At 37.7% G+C, this 19,042-nt stretch overlaps 1 protein-coding gene across 12 annotated transcripts in view; it reads left to right on the top strand.

Annotated features, from left to right (window-relative positions):
• Positions 1–19,042, top strand: part of PDE4D (phosphodiesterase 4D) — a 1,455,129-nt gene that overhangs the window by 1,157,210 nt on the left and 278,877 nt on the right. The window lies entirely within an intron of this gene.

Genomic DNA, 19,042 nt, shown 5'->3' with positions numbered 1-19,042 from the left:
GGCCAGAAAATAGCACTTAGGCAGAGATTCATGGATATTAAAAAAAAAATCACCTTCTGTCAGGGAGTTGCACATTTTTGGAGTAAATGGCTTTGAGAGTCATAGACACCGAGTCAATTTTACCTGAATATGTGTACGAGTATTTGAATCAAGGCCTCTCTTTGTTCTGTGTGTTTGAAATTTTTTAAAAGAACTATTATCATTTTTGTTTTGGTATTTTGGCATTTGAATATATAACATCAAAGATGATCTTAAAAAATAGAAGGAAAATTCATTTAATGTATCACAAAAATCATATGTACAGCTATAGGTTTATTTGAAGTTCTCTGTAGACCGCCATTTGAAATAAAAGCTTCGAACATAGGGTGAGATTTAAAGATATTTTTCTGCAAGCTGTTTAATTATAATGGGCTTTAAAAATACTTTATCGTAGCATAAACCTTCCCAAAACAAAATGATTAATCATCTTCTGAAATCTGTGAAAAATGTTCCTTAAATGTCACTCTCAGTTACTGCTTTTAGAGACAAGTGGTAAAACAATTGTTTCCCCACCAGCTGAAATGTGATTTCACCCAATATAAGATAAAATAATCCTGTGATTAATCCAGCTTTCTCTTGATTTAGGAAGAAAAATGCAATGTTCTATTTATGACTAATTCAGGGATTTTAAGAATTTCTCAAAAAACAACAAAAACAAACAAACAACCAAACACAACTTCCCCTAAATCATTTCAGCACTAAAGCAAAAACAGAGGACTGGAATGCCAAGGTTAGAGGGAACTTTAAAAGTGCCTTTCACTCCTCAGAGCCTGACTGCCCTCTATCACATTTTTGCTGGATAGTCTTCACCCAAACCTCCAACACCTCTTCTCTCATAAATTGTCCCTCTCACCAATCCTAAGGAGCCCATCCAGTTTTTCTTAAGAAAGTTCTTTTCATAGGGGCTCCTAGGTGGCTCAGTCAGTTGAGCATCTGACTCTTGATCTCAGCTCAGGTCATGATCTCAGGGTAGTAAGTTCAAGCCGTGTTGGGCTCCAGGCTGGGCATGGAGACTACTTAAAGAAAAAAAAAATCCTCTGTATAACCCCAATCTCTTCATCAAGATTTACTGATGGAATATCAGTTTTACATTGCTGCAGGTGCCTCTTAAGCCTTGCCTTTGCTTTTTGTCTCTACCATTCTTCACATGGAATTGCTTTCTTCTTTCCACCAGCTTAATTTTGAGCCTCATTTCTAAAAGGATCCCCTCTCCTTGAATTCTTCTCTGACTGTCCACTTCACAAGGAATTTTCCTTCTCTACTTTCTTATCATAACATTCATGATCTGTGTCATACATTCGTTCATCTGCTTGTCCAGTATTTATTGAGTGTTTCCTATGTGTCAGGCACTATTCTCATCATTGGAGACATAGGAGGATATAACACAGGCAATTCCTGTGGTCATAGAACTTCTGTCCTATTAGGTGAGATCTACAAAGAACAAAAACATTTCAGATAATGATAGACCTGTGAAGTAAATAAAACACATTAATGTTGTGTTTCCCTGGGAGTATGTCTCTTACTCCATCCATCCCTCTTTTTATTATAAACTCCCAGAAGCAATACTCCTTCTTTTATTCATTTGTATTTACCATAGTGACCCATAAATATCTACTGATCCATCTTTATAAATATTCTTCTTAATAGGTAGTATTTGATCATTTGGGATTTATGTGAAGTTGAATTAAGTTGCTAACATAACTATAGCTGCTATTGCAAGGAATGACATATTTTATACTTGTGGAAACCTTAACCATTGTCACAGTGTTGATAGGAATGTTTTGTTCTAAGTTGTTACATCTTAAACTGTCATAGAGGTGTAGGACTTAGTTTCACTTTCACCTCTATGCTTTACTTTCTTTGAAATCAAAACATATTCTGTGGTCCCTTAACCCTCTCCTAATCTCTGTTGATCCCTCCCATGCCAACATATCAGACCTCCCATCTTTCCTTTAGAAAGATCTGGAAGTTTGAGTCACCTACTTATGTTTAATTTCACGCTCAGCCTAGTGTTGATCTTTGTGATGGTTATAAGGAAGTATGAGGTTCTAGTTAATGAATTCTCTGTATACAGTGCCTAACAATGACACATGATGACTCAAATTAAGTAAAAAGCTTCCATTTATTAGCACAGAATTCTTCCCTTTGAATTAGCGTATGGCAGTGACCCTGTCTAACCTAGTAAGTTTAACCTTTTCTTAAATGCTGGTGTGTGTGTGTGTGTGTGTGTGTGTGTGTGTGTGTGTGTGTGTGCGCGCGTGCATGTGCACGTGTATGAACACACCCAGGCACACACATACACTTCACTGATTTCTTCTGAACCAGTCTCTGAGTTAATATGTGGCCACATCAACATACATCGTATAAAAGGAGAGTTTGGTTCAAAGGAGTTTGGCCTCCCGAGACATCAACTTATAGCTACAAAATACAGAATAATCATAACTATTTTAGAAGGTCATTTTGAATATAAGAAGATAAAATAAAGAATCAAGTACATAGTAGTGTTGAATAAATGCTAGTTTTCTTTCCCCTTCGCTGGTTTATGTAACCAAATACTTACTCAACTACTCACTCAGATATGGACTAATGATTAACTAAAGAGTAACAATACAGATTTTTTTTTAAATTAAGTCACTAGGATTGCTTGGTTTTATGCATGGATGGAATAGTCATTTGACATTTCATCACAATTAATTCTCCAATTCAAACATTTCCTCATTAAAGGCCTGCAATGTTTACCATTGGAAATTCCACTGCGTTAAGTTGTTGTTGTTTACTATATCTACTATTGAAATATAAATACCTGATAGCCCATTGTTGCATTAGCTATTTCACATAAAGAAGTTTCTTATATATTAATAAAACAGTATTGGTGGGTCCTACATAGTGATTCAAAGAAAACCTGGTAACACCACCACCACCCATACCCCAACTTTATTTTGTTTGACCTCACACTATTGGCCAGACAGAATTGTTTACATTTTGAGTTAGCACAAATATTTAAAATGGGAAGGTCTCTCCTATAATTTCAAACCTTTCCTTACAAATGAGAAAAGTTGGTCATATTGGGGCTCTCATTCTTGGGGGATTACCCTAACATCTAAAACTCTCCAAATTGTTCAGTGATCTTTTTGTCTTGCTTTCAGTGCCTTCTGAAAGAAAAAAAAAAAAAGAACAACAGAGAAGATAGTATTATTTTTGTTGTTTCTGCTCATATTTATTTTTTGGAATGCTTGTTATTTTCTGTCAACATCTGAATATTTCTGGATTTCTATTAGCCTTCAGGGATAGCTACATTTGGAAGTATCCAGCAGACATAATTCCTACAACAAACTTTTAAAAATTCTTAATGACAATCACAAAATGCTGTTTTTCATTTTCTCCAAAAGCATCCTGTTAAACTGTTCCCAGTTTTAATCCCTAAAAGACACACAGAAAATCTTTCCTCTGGAACAATAAACACACTTGAAACATGAGAATCATGATAATACGGCAGTGATAATTTTTGTTCATTCCAGAATCCTAATAATGGAACAAAAAGGAGACCCTTTCTTCTTTAATGGTACAGGTTTAACATGTCTTAAGTCCTTGACTGTGTGCTGAGTACTCTTGTAAGTATTTTACTTGTAACATCTAATAAAATTCTCCCAACTGCCCTGATTATACCCATTTTACAACTGAAAAGACTCAGGCATAGAAAAGTTAAGTAGTGTGACTGGGATAAGGGACCAAGTTGGGATTTACACTGTGCCACTCTGAGTCTGAGGTGTTCCTAGCCACTTTTCAGTTGATGCTGCTTTCTCTGTATGGCTCAGAGCCTTAGCCTCAGTGCCCCACCTTAGGCTTTTGGGATTTATTTAAAGATGGGAAATATCATTGCCCTTTCTCATTATTTGAGACACAAAGGGAGGATCACCATCTTGTGTGATTCCAAGGGGACAGTTCACATTGCAGCTTGTGTAAACGATAGCCTCTGGAGCTGTGCATTGGTCCGCTTTGCACAGACATGCAGTAGCTCTGTCGAAATGACCCCTCACACAAAGTGGTTTCCTCTTTCTTCCTTTAAATGATTCTCAGTGAGACTAGCTGCCCCTCAAAAGCAGCTTCTACTTAGGTCTCTCCTCATGCTAGGAATCAAAGGAGACCATTACATTTCTACAATTGGTTTTACATAATCTTAATACTGCTAGGCAGTCCGTCCAGGTGAATTGAAATCCTCTGCAGCGATTTCTTTCGCTTCCAGTCATGTTCAAGAAATAATTGAAGGCAAATGTCAGAAATCATCTCTGAGCAGTTGGAAACAAGTTGCTTACAGTTTTATTTCCCTGAGATGGGTGAGTGGAGTGGTGGTAACTTTTCCATACTGTTGCGGAGCTTAGTATAAAATGGTGAGTCACCATCCTCCAGCAGCACACACGGTGACCCTACAGCCAACTGTGCCCAGTGGTGTGTGACTCCCATCGAGTCAGGAGAGTCGCTCAAACATTAAAATTTGACCTGGTGGCCAAATCTGCACACACAGTGACCCAGTTACAAAAGGGAGAGAATTCCTCAGCATTACTGTAGCCATACTATTTCCATTATAGAACCTATTTAGATAATGACAACAACAATGGAGAAAAAGAATTTGGTACTTGAGCCCTCTGTTGAATATCTCGTGCTGTTTCAAAACACTACATCCTAGTTATCCTTAGAGAACAAAGTCTGTTTCAGAGAAAAAAATATCGACCATCCCCAGTGAGCAATCAAGCAGAATGGGAGTCAAAGGTTTACACTGAGATATACCTGTTTCACTCTGGGCTAAAATCTGTTTCTCTTTTGTCTAATTGAGTAGAAACCTAATCCCAGTTCAAAACTATTTTCCAGGGACTGAGTGAAAATAAAATCATCCCTCATAAGGATTTTAATACTTCCTCCTCTGCTATGGGGACACTGCTGGGCCCCAGCAACTATCTGAGTTCACAAGTCACTAACCATTATTTTAAAGGACAATTTAACACATTATTTTGCTACAACTGAGCAACAATATTATTGTTTTAGTCTGGTCATTCAGGTACCCAAACACTGAATTTATTATCTTACAATCTCACGTGTTCGATTATTATAGAGAAAACCTTAACAAGAATGATACTTTTCTGCCCAACTGAACTGTTAGGTCCCCGATGGTAGCAACCATGTCTTGTGCTTTTTTATTGTCTATGGGATCTCGGATGTGCTAAATCATGAGTAAGTCCCTCTGGGGAATGTTTGATGCCTTTCTTCATTCGCCTCCTTAGCAGGAAATAGTACACTATCTGGAAATATTAAATATGCCACCTTGCCTGGATCATTTCTGTTTTTTTCTATTTTAAACTTTTAATGTTTATTTTTTAGAAAGAGACACACAGAGAGAGAAAGAGCACAAGCAGGGGAGGGGCAGAGAGAGAGGGAGACACAGAATCCAAAGCAGGCTCCAGGCTCCAAGCTGTCAGCACAGAGCCTACTGTGGGGCTCGAAGTGAGATCATGACCTGAGCGGACATCGGAGGCTTAACTGACTGAGCCACCCAGGGGTCCTGTCTGAATCACCTCTTACAAGAATTCCCTTTCCTCAGAGATCCCATTTCCAGGGGCTTTGTTGCCCATGGGACATACTATGGTTCTCAGTGTTTAGAGCGTATGAGCTTTTTATGGGCTTAAGAAAATATTTGAGGGGTGCCTGGGTGGCTCAGTCGGTTGAGCATCCGACTTCGGCTCAGGTCATGATCTCACAGTTCATGGGTTCAGGCACCGCATGGAGATCTGTGCTGACAGCTCAGAGCCTGGAGCCTGCTTCGGATTCTGTCTCCCTCTCTCTCTGCCCCTTGCCCGCTCATGCTCTGTCTCTCTCTCTGTGTCAAAAATAAATAAACATTAGAAAAAAATATTTGAGAATTGGAAAATTGAAGCAATTGACTCCAAAATACAAAAAGAAAATGGCAAAATTAAGATTAGACTTTAATTAAATACTCAAAGTATAAAGTGTCACCTTCAATAATTGTGAAACAAGTTATTCATAAAACTTTATTAAATTCATTATTATTCAAAAAAACTTTATTACATCTGCAAACAACTTGTGGACTGAATTTTTGTCATCTTACAGGTACTCCCGAAAATGCTGGATGATTGCAGGGAAGTTAGGGCCAGTCATTAATTAAATGAATTTAATATTAAGCAAATACTTTTATTTTTTTATTATTTTTAACCAAGCAATTCTAAAAACATAACTATTATAATTATTCTTTCTAGATTTTTATAGCAAAAATACTGTAAAACGTGAGAAGTGGGTGCATTTTTATTTGTTGGATATGATGTTTGATGGAACCCACAAAAGTGTTACAATAGCCCTGCCTAAGCTACTACCCATTTGTACAGCTGTTATTTTTAAAATAGATTTCTTTTATTTTATTGATATTATAAATGGCTGCATTTTAAATTAATTATAATTTAGAGTTCCTGTAAAGTGACTCTTACGAAAAAGATTAACTGTCAGTAGAGAAGTCTATGAGTCAGTCAGGGAATAACTTAGGTCTTGGGGGAATCTTACTCACCAAAGAATTGTCAGCTGAATGAAGGCTTAAATTTCATGGAATTGGGCAGGGGAACTTTTTCATATTCTCTACCCATATGGAATAACAATCTGCCCTGCATGTACGAAGTATTTTGGCATTATCTCTTCTCACTCATTTGCTTTTAGTTTTCCATAAAGCCGATTGTCATCCTAAAGACCCGACTATTTTGCAAAAATACTAGACACAGCACTCTCTTTGAGAACACAGGGAATACACTAGAGTGGTTCCTCTGAAAATCACAGTGCTGTGTTGTTTGCGAGTATTTTTTTATAGTTCACTGAATGCCTGGAATGAACAGGCTGTCTTTCTCCCTAGAAGATCACAAATTGATACACAAGGTCAGGTTAAATAGTATCTAAGTTGCTTTCCTATGCCTTAGACAGGAGCTATCTGACCTAAAAACAATATTTTAACTCTAAATATACATATGGAAATTTTTCTTGAGGAAGGAAAATTTAGTTTTAATTTTGAAAAAATAAAAAGTGTCAACATAGTAAAAACAAATGCACTGTTTTTTTCAAAAGTTACTGTTGAATACCACATACATATATACACCTGCAGTCTTGTATCTAAATACATGAAATATTTATACATTTTAGTTCCTAGAGTGAAAATAATGATTCATTTCTAATGATTTTAGTGTCGTGCCCACCAAAAACAAAACATCCTTTGATCGGGGGTGATAAGCTTATCTACTCTATCATATTTGCCTAAAAATTGCTTAAACAAGTTTAAAAATAATTCTGCTTTTGAGATGCTGTGCAGTTTTTCAGGTACTAGTTTTCCCCAAATGACGTTTGGCTCTTATAAAAGACAAATCCAAGTCCCAACTCAAAGCTCTGAGCATGTTACTTAATTTCCTCTAAACCTCAGTTTCCTCAACTGTTTGATGAAGGAAATGATAGCAGCTATCTCATGAGTTTATTTTAAACGTTAAAAGAAACGACGTGTGTATAGACCCTCTGCCTGTCACATGGTGAGCACTGCTGGAACAGCGGTTCTGCTCTCCTTGTTAGATTCCTTCCCCCGGAGCCCGAAGACCTGAGTTCTCTCTGGTCTGGTTCTTCCAGTCAACTAGGTGAACAAGTAGTCTCTCTGTACTTCAGTTCCCTCATCTGATAAATGGGTAGATAAAGTCTTCATGTGTTTATCATAAAAGTGAATGTGCTAGTACCTATAAAACACTTGCTGACTCCAAACAGATTTTCAGAGCACTTCACCAGAATGTTGCCTTCCCCTCCAGGAGCACAGCCATCTCTTTCGTAGGCTGACAGGTAGTCTGAGTTAGGCAGATTTTATAGGATGCCACAAGCACTCTCCCATTTTCCTGCCAGATGTGGGGAAACTCTTCCTGGAAAAGTCATTCCTTTGAACCAAGCTTCCAAAAGGTCCCTAGGAGAATTCAAATATTCTCTTTCTCAGTTGAATAGTACATTACCTAATAGTTTCTCCATATTAAGACGGTTTTTCCTAAATATTTAGAAAAGAACCTTTCCCTCCTCAACAGTGATGCTCCAGCAGCTCAGTGCTTGCCTAAAACTTTTCCCAGTGTATTTTGTACCCTGTGCCTTTGGACTTGGGAGAAAATTTTTATTGTAAGGATGTGGGAACTCTGTTTTGGCAAAGAAGGTGTCAACAGTAGCTTTCAGGGATAGAGGTTTATGAAAAAGAAAGCAGGCAAGACTTAAGTTTTGAAATTCCAACCATGAGGCAAATGCCACAAAAGGGCACAGGAAGAAAAATCTGTAGAAGTCTTATCTGCCACTGTTGACCAAAGATTTATTCTGTCATCAAGCAAACATCCTGTGAGCCAGATCTTGTGCTAGGTACTGTGAAGGCAAAGGGGAATAAACCCCATTCCCTGTCTTCAACCAATCACGTATCATGGAGGTCCAAGTGTCTCTTCAGGGCCAGACACTGGGAACACACAGATGGGAAGCCCCTTGGTTGGAATTAGTGCCAGAATCTAAAGATTTGCTTGATGTGAGGCACATAATTCAAACTGAAAAGCATAGGACTACAGGAGTTGACTCCTGAGTTAATTCCTGACCCACCCCCCAAAAAAGAAAAGAGGGAGGAAATGGGAAAATGGACAATGCTGCCAGAGAAGCATGTGCAAAGGTCTGAAAGTGATAGAGATGCCAGTGTTCTCTCATTAATCCTAATGTGCATGTGCTGTCCCATTTTACAGAAGAAGGTATTGAAACTTACTGAGGTTAATTTGTTTTTGAAGGTAACACAGTCAAAATGAGTGGCTGAACAGTGACTAAGGAACTCCGATGTCCCTATAATTTCCAGTGTATGCTGCCATACAATGTAAATACATCACACCCAAGTGAATCATCGTCATCGTCACAATTAACCCAAGATGTTCATAGATTGAATGAAGCCAAGGAGACGGAACTTCTACATTTGTCGTGGACTTAGGTGGCCTTTACTGCTGCTTGTGTTAGAAATTGAAGGACATGTAAGGTATTTGCTTGAAGAGAAGGGAGAAAGTAAAACACTTGCCAGGCAAGGGAAACAGCACAGGCAGATCTGGGGCAAGGCATGCTCTGCTAGTGGCTGTCACTGTTGTTTATGAAAAATTAGTTATTGAGGGCAAGGCTGAATGATGAATTGCATCCAAATAGTAGAAGTTGTAATTTAACACACAGAGAAGGCTGCCATCGATTCTGTAAGGAACGGGAAGCTACTGGAGGTTTTTAACCAGGGAATTTAACATTTCTAGGCTTATGTCTTGGAAAGATAACTCAGAGACACTGCAGAGACTAAACCCTGAATGCCTGAGACCAAAGTGGGGGGGGGACTATTTACAATCCATTATGTAAAGGGAGTCAGTGGGTTGGGGTCAAAACTAAGATAAAAACACAAACTAATTATTTTGAATAAAAGTATTATAGTAACATATACTTCTGCTTTCCCCCATTTTCACTGAATTCTCTTTTAAAGTTTATCTTTAACAGTAGGTATTATTTATTGAGCCCTTAATATATGCTAAACACTTTGCCAAGGTTTTCCATGTTTCAGTTGGTCCTCACAAAGCCCTATTTTGTCTCCATTTTATAGTGGAAGAAACTAGGGCTTGGAGAGGCTAAGTAACTTGTTCAAGGTCAAACAACTAGTCATTAGTGGAACTTGGATTTGCATGCAGGCAGCCTGATGCCAAAGGCCACTTTTTAACCTGATCCTGTATGCCCTCCCTAATTAATAGGCATTATCTCAAAGAGCAGATCTTTATTTGTAATGTGTGGTCAAGGAGAAATTGCCTGGATTATCTTACCGTTATTTTTAACATGGCCAAGGGAAAATGTTATTACATGAATGTAAATTAAATGGGCCCAACAAAAGTTTGCTTTCTAATAAATCTTTTGTCTGCATTGTCTGTTGCATCAGGCACAACATTAGCGTTAGAGCACATTCTGTGTGCATACATTTCTGACAGAGTACTTTCCAAATCCTACTTTACTGAATATTTCCATTCGCTTTCCAATATTACAAAGAGGGCTTCACCTAGCATTGTGATTTTTTCTAGTTGTTTTATCTCTTTCAAAAAATCTTTTAAAAATGATTTTTATTAACATAATTTAATTTTAGAATATTACTTTATATCTTAGGATAGGTAAAGTTAGGAAACACTTGATTAATTAAACATTGAAGTTATTATAAATTTGAAATCAGAACTGAAGTTAATGATGTGACTAGTCTGGATGTGCTCTGATAATGTTTGTATATACTGAAACAAAATAACAGATAAAGAGATTATTTTAAAAAATACAACAGATGTTGGTCGAGGCAGATATTTTTGCTCTTGGCTTTGTCTGTGTCTATATAATAACAAGCAATACTTTTATAGAAAGTCAGTGGTGAATAAAGCAAGTACATTGATTTCTTTAAGTGAGAATTGTTGTCTTAAATCTTTTCTTTCTAATGCTTTATTTTTCTCTTTAAGAATGAGAGAGCTAGGGACACCTGGGTGGCTCAGTCATTTAAGCATTCTACTCTTGATTTCAGCTCAGGTGATGATCTCATGCTCCTGAGATCAAGCCCCATGTCAGGCTCTGTGCTAAGCCCATGTGGAGGCTACTTGGGATTCTCTCTCTCCTCTCTCCCTGCTCCTCACTCACTTGTGTGCTCTCTCTCTCTCGAAATAAATAAATTGAAAAAAAAGAATTAGATGACTAGAACAAGACTATCAGATTTTAAATCTACCATTAAAATATCATCTTTCTGGGGCACCTGGGTGGCTCAGTCGGTTGAGCATCCGACTTTGGCTCAGGTCATGATCTCATGGTTCGTGAGTTCAAGCCCCATGTTGGGCTCTGTGCTGCCAGTTCAGGGCCTGGAGTCTGCTTCAGGTTCTGTGTCTCCGTCTTTCTCTGCTCCTCCCCTGCTCGCGCTCTGTCTCTCTCTCAAAAGTGAATAAAGATTAAAATTTTTTTTAATAAAAAAAAAGTGATCTTCCTGATTCCACTTCTTCCATGAAATATCTAGAGTAGTCAAATTCATAGAGACAGAAAGTACAGTGGTGTATGTCAGGGGCTGGACGCAGTGGGGAATAGAGAATTATTGTTTAATGAGTACAGAGTGTTAGTTTGGGAAAATGAGTAAGTTCTGGAGATGGGTGGTGGTGATGGTTGTGCAACAAAAGTGATTGTACTTAATGCCATTGAATTGTACACTAAAGAGGATTAAGACGGTAAATTTTATGTATATTTTACTACAATGAAATATAGTTTTGACTTATACTTACAGAGAACCAAAATAGAGTTATTTGATAAAAAGAATTTTTAATACATGGGCTTTGATAGACACAGACAATTCCTTTATTTCAAAGTAAAATGTATTGGGGCACCTGGGTCTCTCACTCAGTTAAGCATTCAACTGCATCTCAGGTCACGATCTCAAGGTTCATGGGTTCGAGCCCCGTGCTGAGCTCTCTGCTGTAAGCATGGAGCCCATTTTAGATCTTCTGTTCCCCTCTCTTCCTGCCCCTCCCCTGCTCTCTCTCTCATTCTCTCAAAAACAAACAATTAAGAAAAAATAAAGTAAAATGTAAAGATTTAGCTTTAAAATGGTGGGTAAAAGACCTTCCTACTCCAATATTTCCCCAAAACCATCACCCAGATTAGTAGTACGAGGAACAAAAAGGTAAATCCCATATTTGAGGAAACTAGTTGCTGTCTGTAACTTCCAGCCATAAGTAAAGATAGAAGTGGATGGAGAAATGGCCAATGAGTTAACCCAATAAGGGTACAATACTGAAGAGAAGTAAGCTGAGCTGCCCCCAGAACCCCAGAAAGGACTTTGGAAGATGAGTGGGCTCTGAAAATAGGAAGTTGGCAAAAGTGTGTATAACATATACTTACCCGTGAGCCTTCTCTCTTTCTCAGTATAGTCAGTATACCTCACATCCCTCCCAATAGAAAGCAGATATTTTGGAATAATTGGCAGGGGGCGGGGCGGGGGGGAGAAGGATAACTGTGCACACAGTAGGATTGAATGAACATCTGCAAACTGATTAGCGAGACCTCCATGAAGAGTGACAGGGGGAGAAGAGAAGGGTTAGAATACAAAAGAAATACAACATCACTTAAGAAATTTGGGGTTAGATCATTTATTTGATCCCTACAATGTTTTTTTATCTCATATTTTGAATTAGTGCAAAGTTTTAAAAGTCAGTTACAAAATGCATTTCATGTCAACATTATTGATCCCAGGCATAAAAGCGGATTCTAGTTTTATTTTAGTTTTTTTTTTTAATCTTTATTTTTGAGAGAGAGAGACAGAGTGCTAGTGGGGCAGGGGCAGAGAGAGAGGAAGACACAGAATCTGAAGCAGGATCCAGGCTCTAAGCCGTCAGTACAGAGCCTGATGCGGGGCTTAAAATCACAAACTGAGAGATCATGACCTGAGCCGAAGTCAGACGCCTAACTGACTGAGCCACCCAGGTTCCCCAGATTCTAGTTTTAAAAAGTTGTTTTCTGTTCTTTTTAGTAGAAAATGTCATTTGTTGACAAATGTTGAAATCCATACATTATCAGAGGTCTCACATATTGTTACCTTTTAAAATGATCATTTGTTAGCCTGTATTACCTAATGAGGCATCAAAATGCCATCTGTTGTGTAGGTAGCAGCTCACCACCATTACCCATGTTATGAGATTAGCTAAAAACCATAACACACTTTATGGCTAACCAACTTGTGATATTGTTATATATACCCTCTTCATAGTCTTTATAAACCTAAAAATTAGAAACAAGGACAGTGAACTATATTGTTTAATCCTGGATATCTTTAAAATTTGCTGGTTATTAAATATGTCCGTTGTTATACCTGTAACATACACATATTTTTTAATGGATTTTCATTCATTTCCACTGTTCAGCTAAAGGGGACAGGTGGCTGAAAAACAATTCCAGGGGCGCCTGGGTGGCGCAGTCGGTTAAGCGTCCGACTTCAGCCAGGTCACGATCTCGCGGTCCGTGAGTTCGAGCCCCGCGTCAGGCTCTGGGCTGACGGCTCAGAGCCTGGAGCCTGTTTCCGATTCTGTGTCTCCCTCTCTCTCTGCCCCTCCCCTGTTCATGCTCTGTCTCTTTCTGTCCCAAAAATAAATAAACGTTGAAAAAAAACAAAAAAAAAAAAACAATTCCAAATAACACAGCGGCAATTTTTAATCTCCCTCCACTCTTCTCCCATCACATGTGCACACACACACACACACACACACACACACACACCCCAGACACATCTGGATACAAATACTTTTTCTGCCACCAGTGATGTGACTTTGACAAATCACTAGTTTTCTTTATTCATAAAATTAGTGTTATCACACCTAACTTGCAGGGTTATTGTCATGAATAAATAATAAAATAGTGTATATAATATACTCAGCAGGTGATTAATAAAAAATAGTGATTATTATTTTTGTGTGTGACAGTTGTATTGTTCTTAATTAATTTTTAAATACAGATTCAGTTTTTAATTAGTGAAGAATGATTTAGTTTTTCCATGTCTTTTGTCAATCTTTAAGGTATTTGCCCATGTTGCTTACATTTTCAAATTTATTGGCATAAATTCATTCATAATATTTTCTCATTTTTTTTATGTCTATAGGAATTGATACTGATAATTTGTGTTTTCTCAATTTAGTTTGATCAGAATTGTCAGGTGTATGTCAATTTATTATTCTTTATAAGGAATCAGCTTTGGCTCTGATGATTTTTTCTTTTTATGTATTTTTTTTCTGTGTCATTGTTTCATACTCTCATGTTTTTTTTTAATTTTATTCCACTGTTAGAGTTTAATTAGCTGTTCTCTTCTAGTTTCTCGATATTGTATCAAATAAAATAATGTCAATCTTTCTCCTTTCCCCACTTTTTGTACTGAAGTGTAATTGACAATTAAATTGTATATATTTAATTTTTTAAAGCTTATTTATTTTGAGACAGAGAGAGAGGGGGAAAGAGAGAGAATGGTCAGGGAAGGGGCAGAGAGAGAGGGAGAGAGAGAGAATCCCAAGCAGGCTCTACATTACATGCTGAGCCCAACACGGGGCTCAATCTCATGACCATGAGATCATGACCTGAGCTGAAATCAAGAGTTGGAAAACTTAACCAACTGAGCCACCCAGGGCCTCTAGAATTGTATATGTTTACATTGAAGTGTACAGTGTGATGATTTGATACATTTATACATTATGAGATGATTATCACAATCAGAGTAATTAACACATCCATCACTTCACATAACTAAACACTGGGGGTGGGGAGGTAAAAATGCTTAAGATCTACTGTCTTAGCAAACTGCAAATATCCAGTACAGTATTAACTATAGTCACCATACTGTACATTAGATCTGTAGAACACTGAAGGCTTGTATACTTTGACCAGCATCTCTCCATTTCCCACACCCCCCATTTTCTAGTACCACCATTTGACTCTCCATTTCTAGGAGTTGAACTTTTCTTCTTTTCTTTCAGATTCCACATATGTGTTGTCACAAATGACAGAATTTCCTTCTTTCTCATGGCTGAATAATGTTCCATTATATATGTATATGTGTATCACATCATCTCCATCCACTCATCCATCCACTGACCCTGAGGTTCTTTCTAAATCTTGACTACTGTGAATAATACTGCAATGGGCATGGGAGTGCAGATATTTCTTTGAGATACTGATTTGATTTGATTTGATTTCTTTTATATTATTTTTAGATATAGAATCAGTAGTGGGATTGATGGACATATGGTAGCGCTGTTTTTAATTTTTTGAGGAACCTCTGTATTGTTTTCCAACCAATTTACATTCCCACCAACAGTATACAAGGGTTCCCTTTTCTCCACACTTATCTCTAGTGTTTTGTTTTGTTTTTTTATATACAAGCTGTCCTAATACATGTGAGGTGATATCTCATTGTGGTTTTTATTTGCATTTCCTTGATGATTCATGATGTTGAACACTTTTCCATGTACCTGTTGGCCATTTGTACATCTCTTTGGAAAAATGTCTACCCAGGTCCTTTGCCTATTATTTATGGTATTATTTGGATTTTTTTTAATATTCAGTTGTACGAGTTCCTTATATATTTTGGATATTAACCCCTTTTCAGTCTTCTCGTATTCCATAGGTTGCCTTTTCATATTTGGGACATTGTGATTCGTGAGAAATATATATTTAGTTATTCAAATGAACAAAATGTATTTCTCACACATACTTGATCTTAATCCGCTGGTTCCTGGTTCTTGATTCCTAAAACCCTTGCATTTCCTGTGACAAAAATGATAAAAGTGTTACATGTTATACTAATGAGGTGACTTTTGGGAACCTAAGGATGGGGACTGGTTGCCAGGAGAACCAACTATGATAAGAAGGTTGGCACTTTCAGTCCCCCTACCCTTTCCCAGAAGTGGGAAGGGGAGAGGGGCTGAAGACTGAATCAGTGTTCAATGATCAGTGAGTAAATCAATCATGACTATATAATGAAGTCTCCATAAAAATCCAAAAGGAGGGGGTTCAGAGATCTTCTAGGTTGGTGAACATGTGGAGATGGGGTAGAGTGGCTTGAGGGAAGAGAACCAAAAAGCTCTGTGCACCATTTCCCATACTTTGCCCTGTGCATCTCTTCCATCGGCTGTCCCTGAATTATATCCTTTTATAATAAATTGACCACTTAGTGAGTTAATAAGTTTTCTAAGTCCTGGGAGCTGTTCTAGCAAATAGAAAATTAATCAGATTCAAGGAGGGGATCCAAGAGGAATCTCTGATTTATAGCCCCTCTGTCAGCAGTGCAGGTGACAACTGATTCTAAGGAGGGGGTTGTGGGAACCACCAATCTATAGCTGGTAGGTCAGAAGCACATGTAACAACCCAGGCTTGTGACTGGCCTCTGAAGGGGAGGGAGTGCATTTTTGTGGAACTGAGCCTTTAACCTCTCCAATCTGATGCCTCAGTTAGGTAGTTAGAATTGATTTGAATTCTGGACTCTACTGATGCCAAAGAATTATTATTATTTTTTTGGTGTGGAAAAGCCCACTCTCCCCTCAAAACACAGACACATATTAGAATTGGGAGCAGAACAAAAAATAATTTTTTTATGGTTGCCTTTGTGAAGAAACATTTAGTTTGATGTAAAGATTCAATGCAATTCCTGTCAAAATTCCAATGGTGTTTTTCACAAAACAGAAAAAAGAATTTTAAAATTTATATGGAACCATGAAAGACCATAAATAGCCAAAACACTCTTGAGAAAGGACAAAGCTGCATGCTTTATACTTCCTGATTTCAAGCTATATTACAGAGCTATAGTAACCAAAATAGTATGGTACTGACATGAAGACAGACTTACAGATCAATGAAACAGAATAAAAAGTCCAGAAGTAAAGCTGTGCATATATGGTCAATTAATTTCTGACAGGGAAGCCAAGAAAATATAATGGGGAAGGGGTGACCTCATCAATAAATGTTGTTGGGAAGTGGATAGCCACATGAAAAAGAATGAAAGTGGATCCCTATCATATATCACTCACAAAAATTAACCTGAAATGGATTAAAGACTTAAATATGAGACTCGAAACTATGAAAAAAAAAAACTAGAAGAAAATAGGGGAGAAACTCCTTAACATTGATCTTGTTGAGGATTTTTTGGATATGACACCAAAAGCACAGGCAGTAAAAGCAAAATTAAAATATGTGAGACATAAAAATCATGATGGTTAGTATTCTAACCCGGTTTTTTACAAAAGAGGTAGAAAATATGAAGGTCCGAAGCTTTCAAAATAGAATACTCTGGGATTTTCCTCAGGAATGAAGGGATTTAGCTCCAAGGAGATTCACCCATTTAGGAAAGAAAGTCCTTGAATCCAACTGTATACTCACTGAATGTAGTCAGATGAGAAACTGCTTGAATCTGCCTGAAATTCCCCTCCAGATAAGGAAAATACCACATTATTTCTCAATAATAAGGAAATGATACAAGAACTCAAAGTGACTTGCTCTTATTTATGTTAGGATTCAATATAGAATACCAGGAAACTTTTTAAAAACTGCACCTCCGTGGTTATTTTTCCCAAAATGTTATTTGACGTATTTGTAGTGCTGAATTTAAGCACATTTGACAGGCTTGAATGTTTTGTTAGTTCGTAACATCATTTTCAAAAATTTGCTCATGACAGACTGGAAAGTGCAGAGTTTCTACTGTAATCTGGAAATAAGAGTTGACTCAGTACAGATTTCAAAATGGACAGAGTACTTCAAAGTAATAATATCTGAGAAAATTTGCATTGTATGGTGGAATCATTCTTTAACACCTCATTTAATGGATTTCAGTTACTGCTTCATGTTTAATTCTTGGTGCTTGGTAAAGGTCATTAGGCTTATAAGACATGCTCACCATTAAATGATAAGAGAAGGCTGCACGGTGGCAGGGAGGCGCTTTTGGTTGGCTCTGTTGGTTAAGCAACCTACTTTTGATTTCGGCTCAAGTCATGAGCTCAGGGTCACGAGATTGAGCCCGGTGTTCTGTGAGAGAGAGATTCTCTCTCCTGCCTGCTTTGGATTCTGTGTCTCCCTCTCTCCCTCTCATTCTCTGTCTCTGTCTCTCTCTCTCAAAAATGAATAAACATTAAAAAAGAAAAAGATTCTCTCTCTCCTTCTCTCTCTGCCCCATCCTGCTCACGTGTGCACGTTCTCTCTCTCTCTCAATAAACAAACAAACAGATAAATGGTGAGAAGGGAAATCATATTTTAGGGTACACCTAATCTACTAGTATGCAGTAGATGGGAGAAATTTTAGGTGGTATTTGGACTCTCTTTTTTGTTGTTGTTGTTAAGGATTTTTTTTTAATTTATTTTGAGAGAGAGACAGCATACAAGCAGGGGAGGAGCAGAGGGAGGAAGAGAGAACCCCCAAAAGGCCCCACATTAATAGTGCGGGGCGCAAACCCACAAACCGTGAGATCATGACTCGAGCCAAAACCAGGAGTCGGACGCTTAACCTACTGAGCCAGTCCGCTGCCCTCTCTTTTTTTTTTTTTCCTCTTAATACTTGCATTGGTGGTGGGGTAGGGGTAGGGATAACCAACATATCAAACACATTTATTGAATAAATATAAAATTATCTTTTAAATTTATGCTATTTAAGTTAAAAAATTGAGTCAATGAAGAAAAATATCAAGTAAGTAATGATATGGATTGTGTGCCAATATTGCAAAACTTGTGGACGTTCAAATGATTGAAGTTCAGTAAACATTGTATTATGTACTGGTTTCATTCAACAAAATACATAAAGATAAATGACCCAAATGAACTTATACACCTGAGATACATTGAAATGTTGTGGTGACAATAGTCAAAGAGAAGTCTATATAATATTATATACTTTGATACAACAGTTGAGTTTTAGAAATATTAGCAGCCTCTGGACCAAATGAGTACTCTCCAAAGCTCTTAGGACAAGAGCTGCATGGTCCTAATGTCCAGTCCTCTTAGATTCAGACATCTTTGTCAGCCCGTACACTATTATATATTTGTTTGCTGACAGGAATTTGGAGGGCAATGTCATATCTGCTCCATTCAGAGAAGCTTTTCAGAGGAAAAGAGTCACAACACTCAGATTGTAAATCATTATTTCAGAAATGTACATGTGAAAAACTGCCTTAGAATGGAGGAAACACTGTAATATTGAATGAATACTGTTAGTTGTTTAATCTGTCACTACCTTAAATATTATGGGTAGAAGTTCAATTAAAATTTTAAATCTCAGGGGCGCCTGGGTGGCGCAGTCGGTTAAGCGTCCGACTTCAGCCAGGTCACGATCTCACGGTCCGTGAGTTCGAGCCCCGCATCAGGCTCTGGGCTGATGGCTCGGAGCCTGGAGCCTGTTTCTGATTCTGTGTCTCCCTCTCTCTCT

The sequence above is a fragment of the Felis catus genome, chromosome A1, assembly GCF_018350175.1.
Source record: "Felis catus isolate Fca126 chromosome A1, F.catus_Fca126_mat1.0, whole genome shotgun sequence".
NCBI lineage: Eukaryota > Metazoa > Chordata > Mammalia > Carnivora > Felidae > Felis > Felis catus.
Note: the sequence above shows the minus strand (reverse complement) of the source record. Positions and strands in the feature narration are given on the sequence as shown.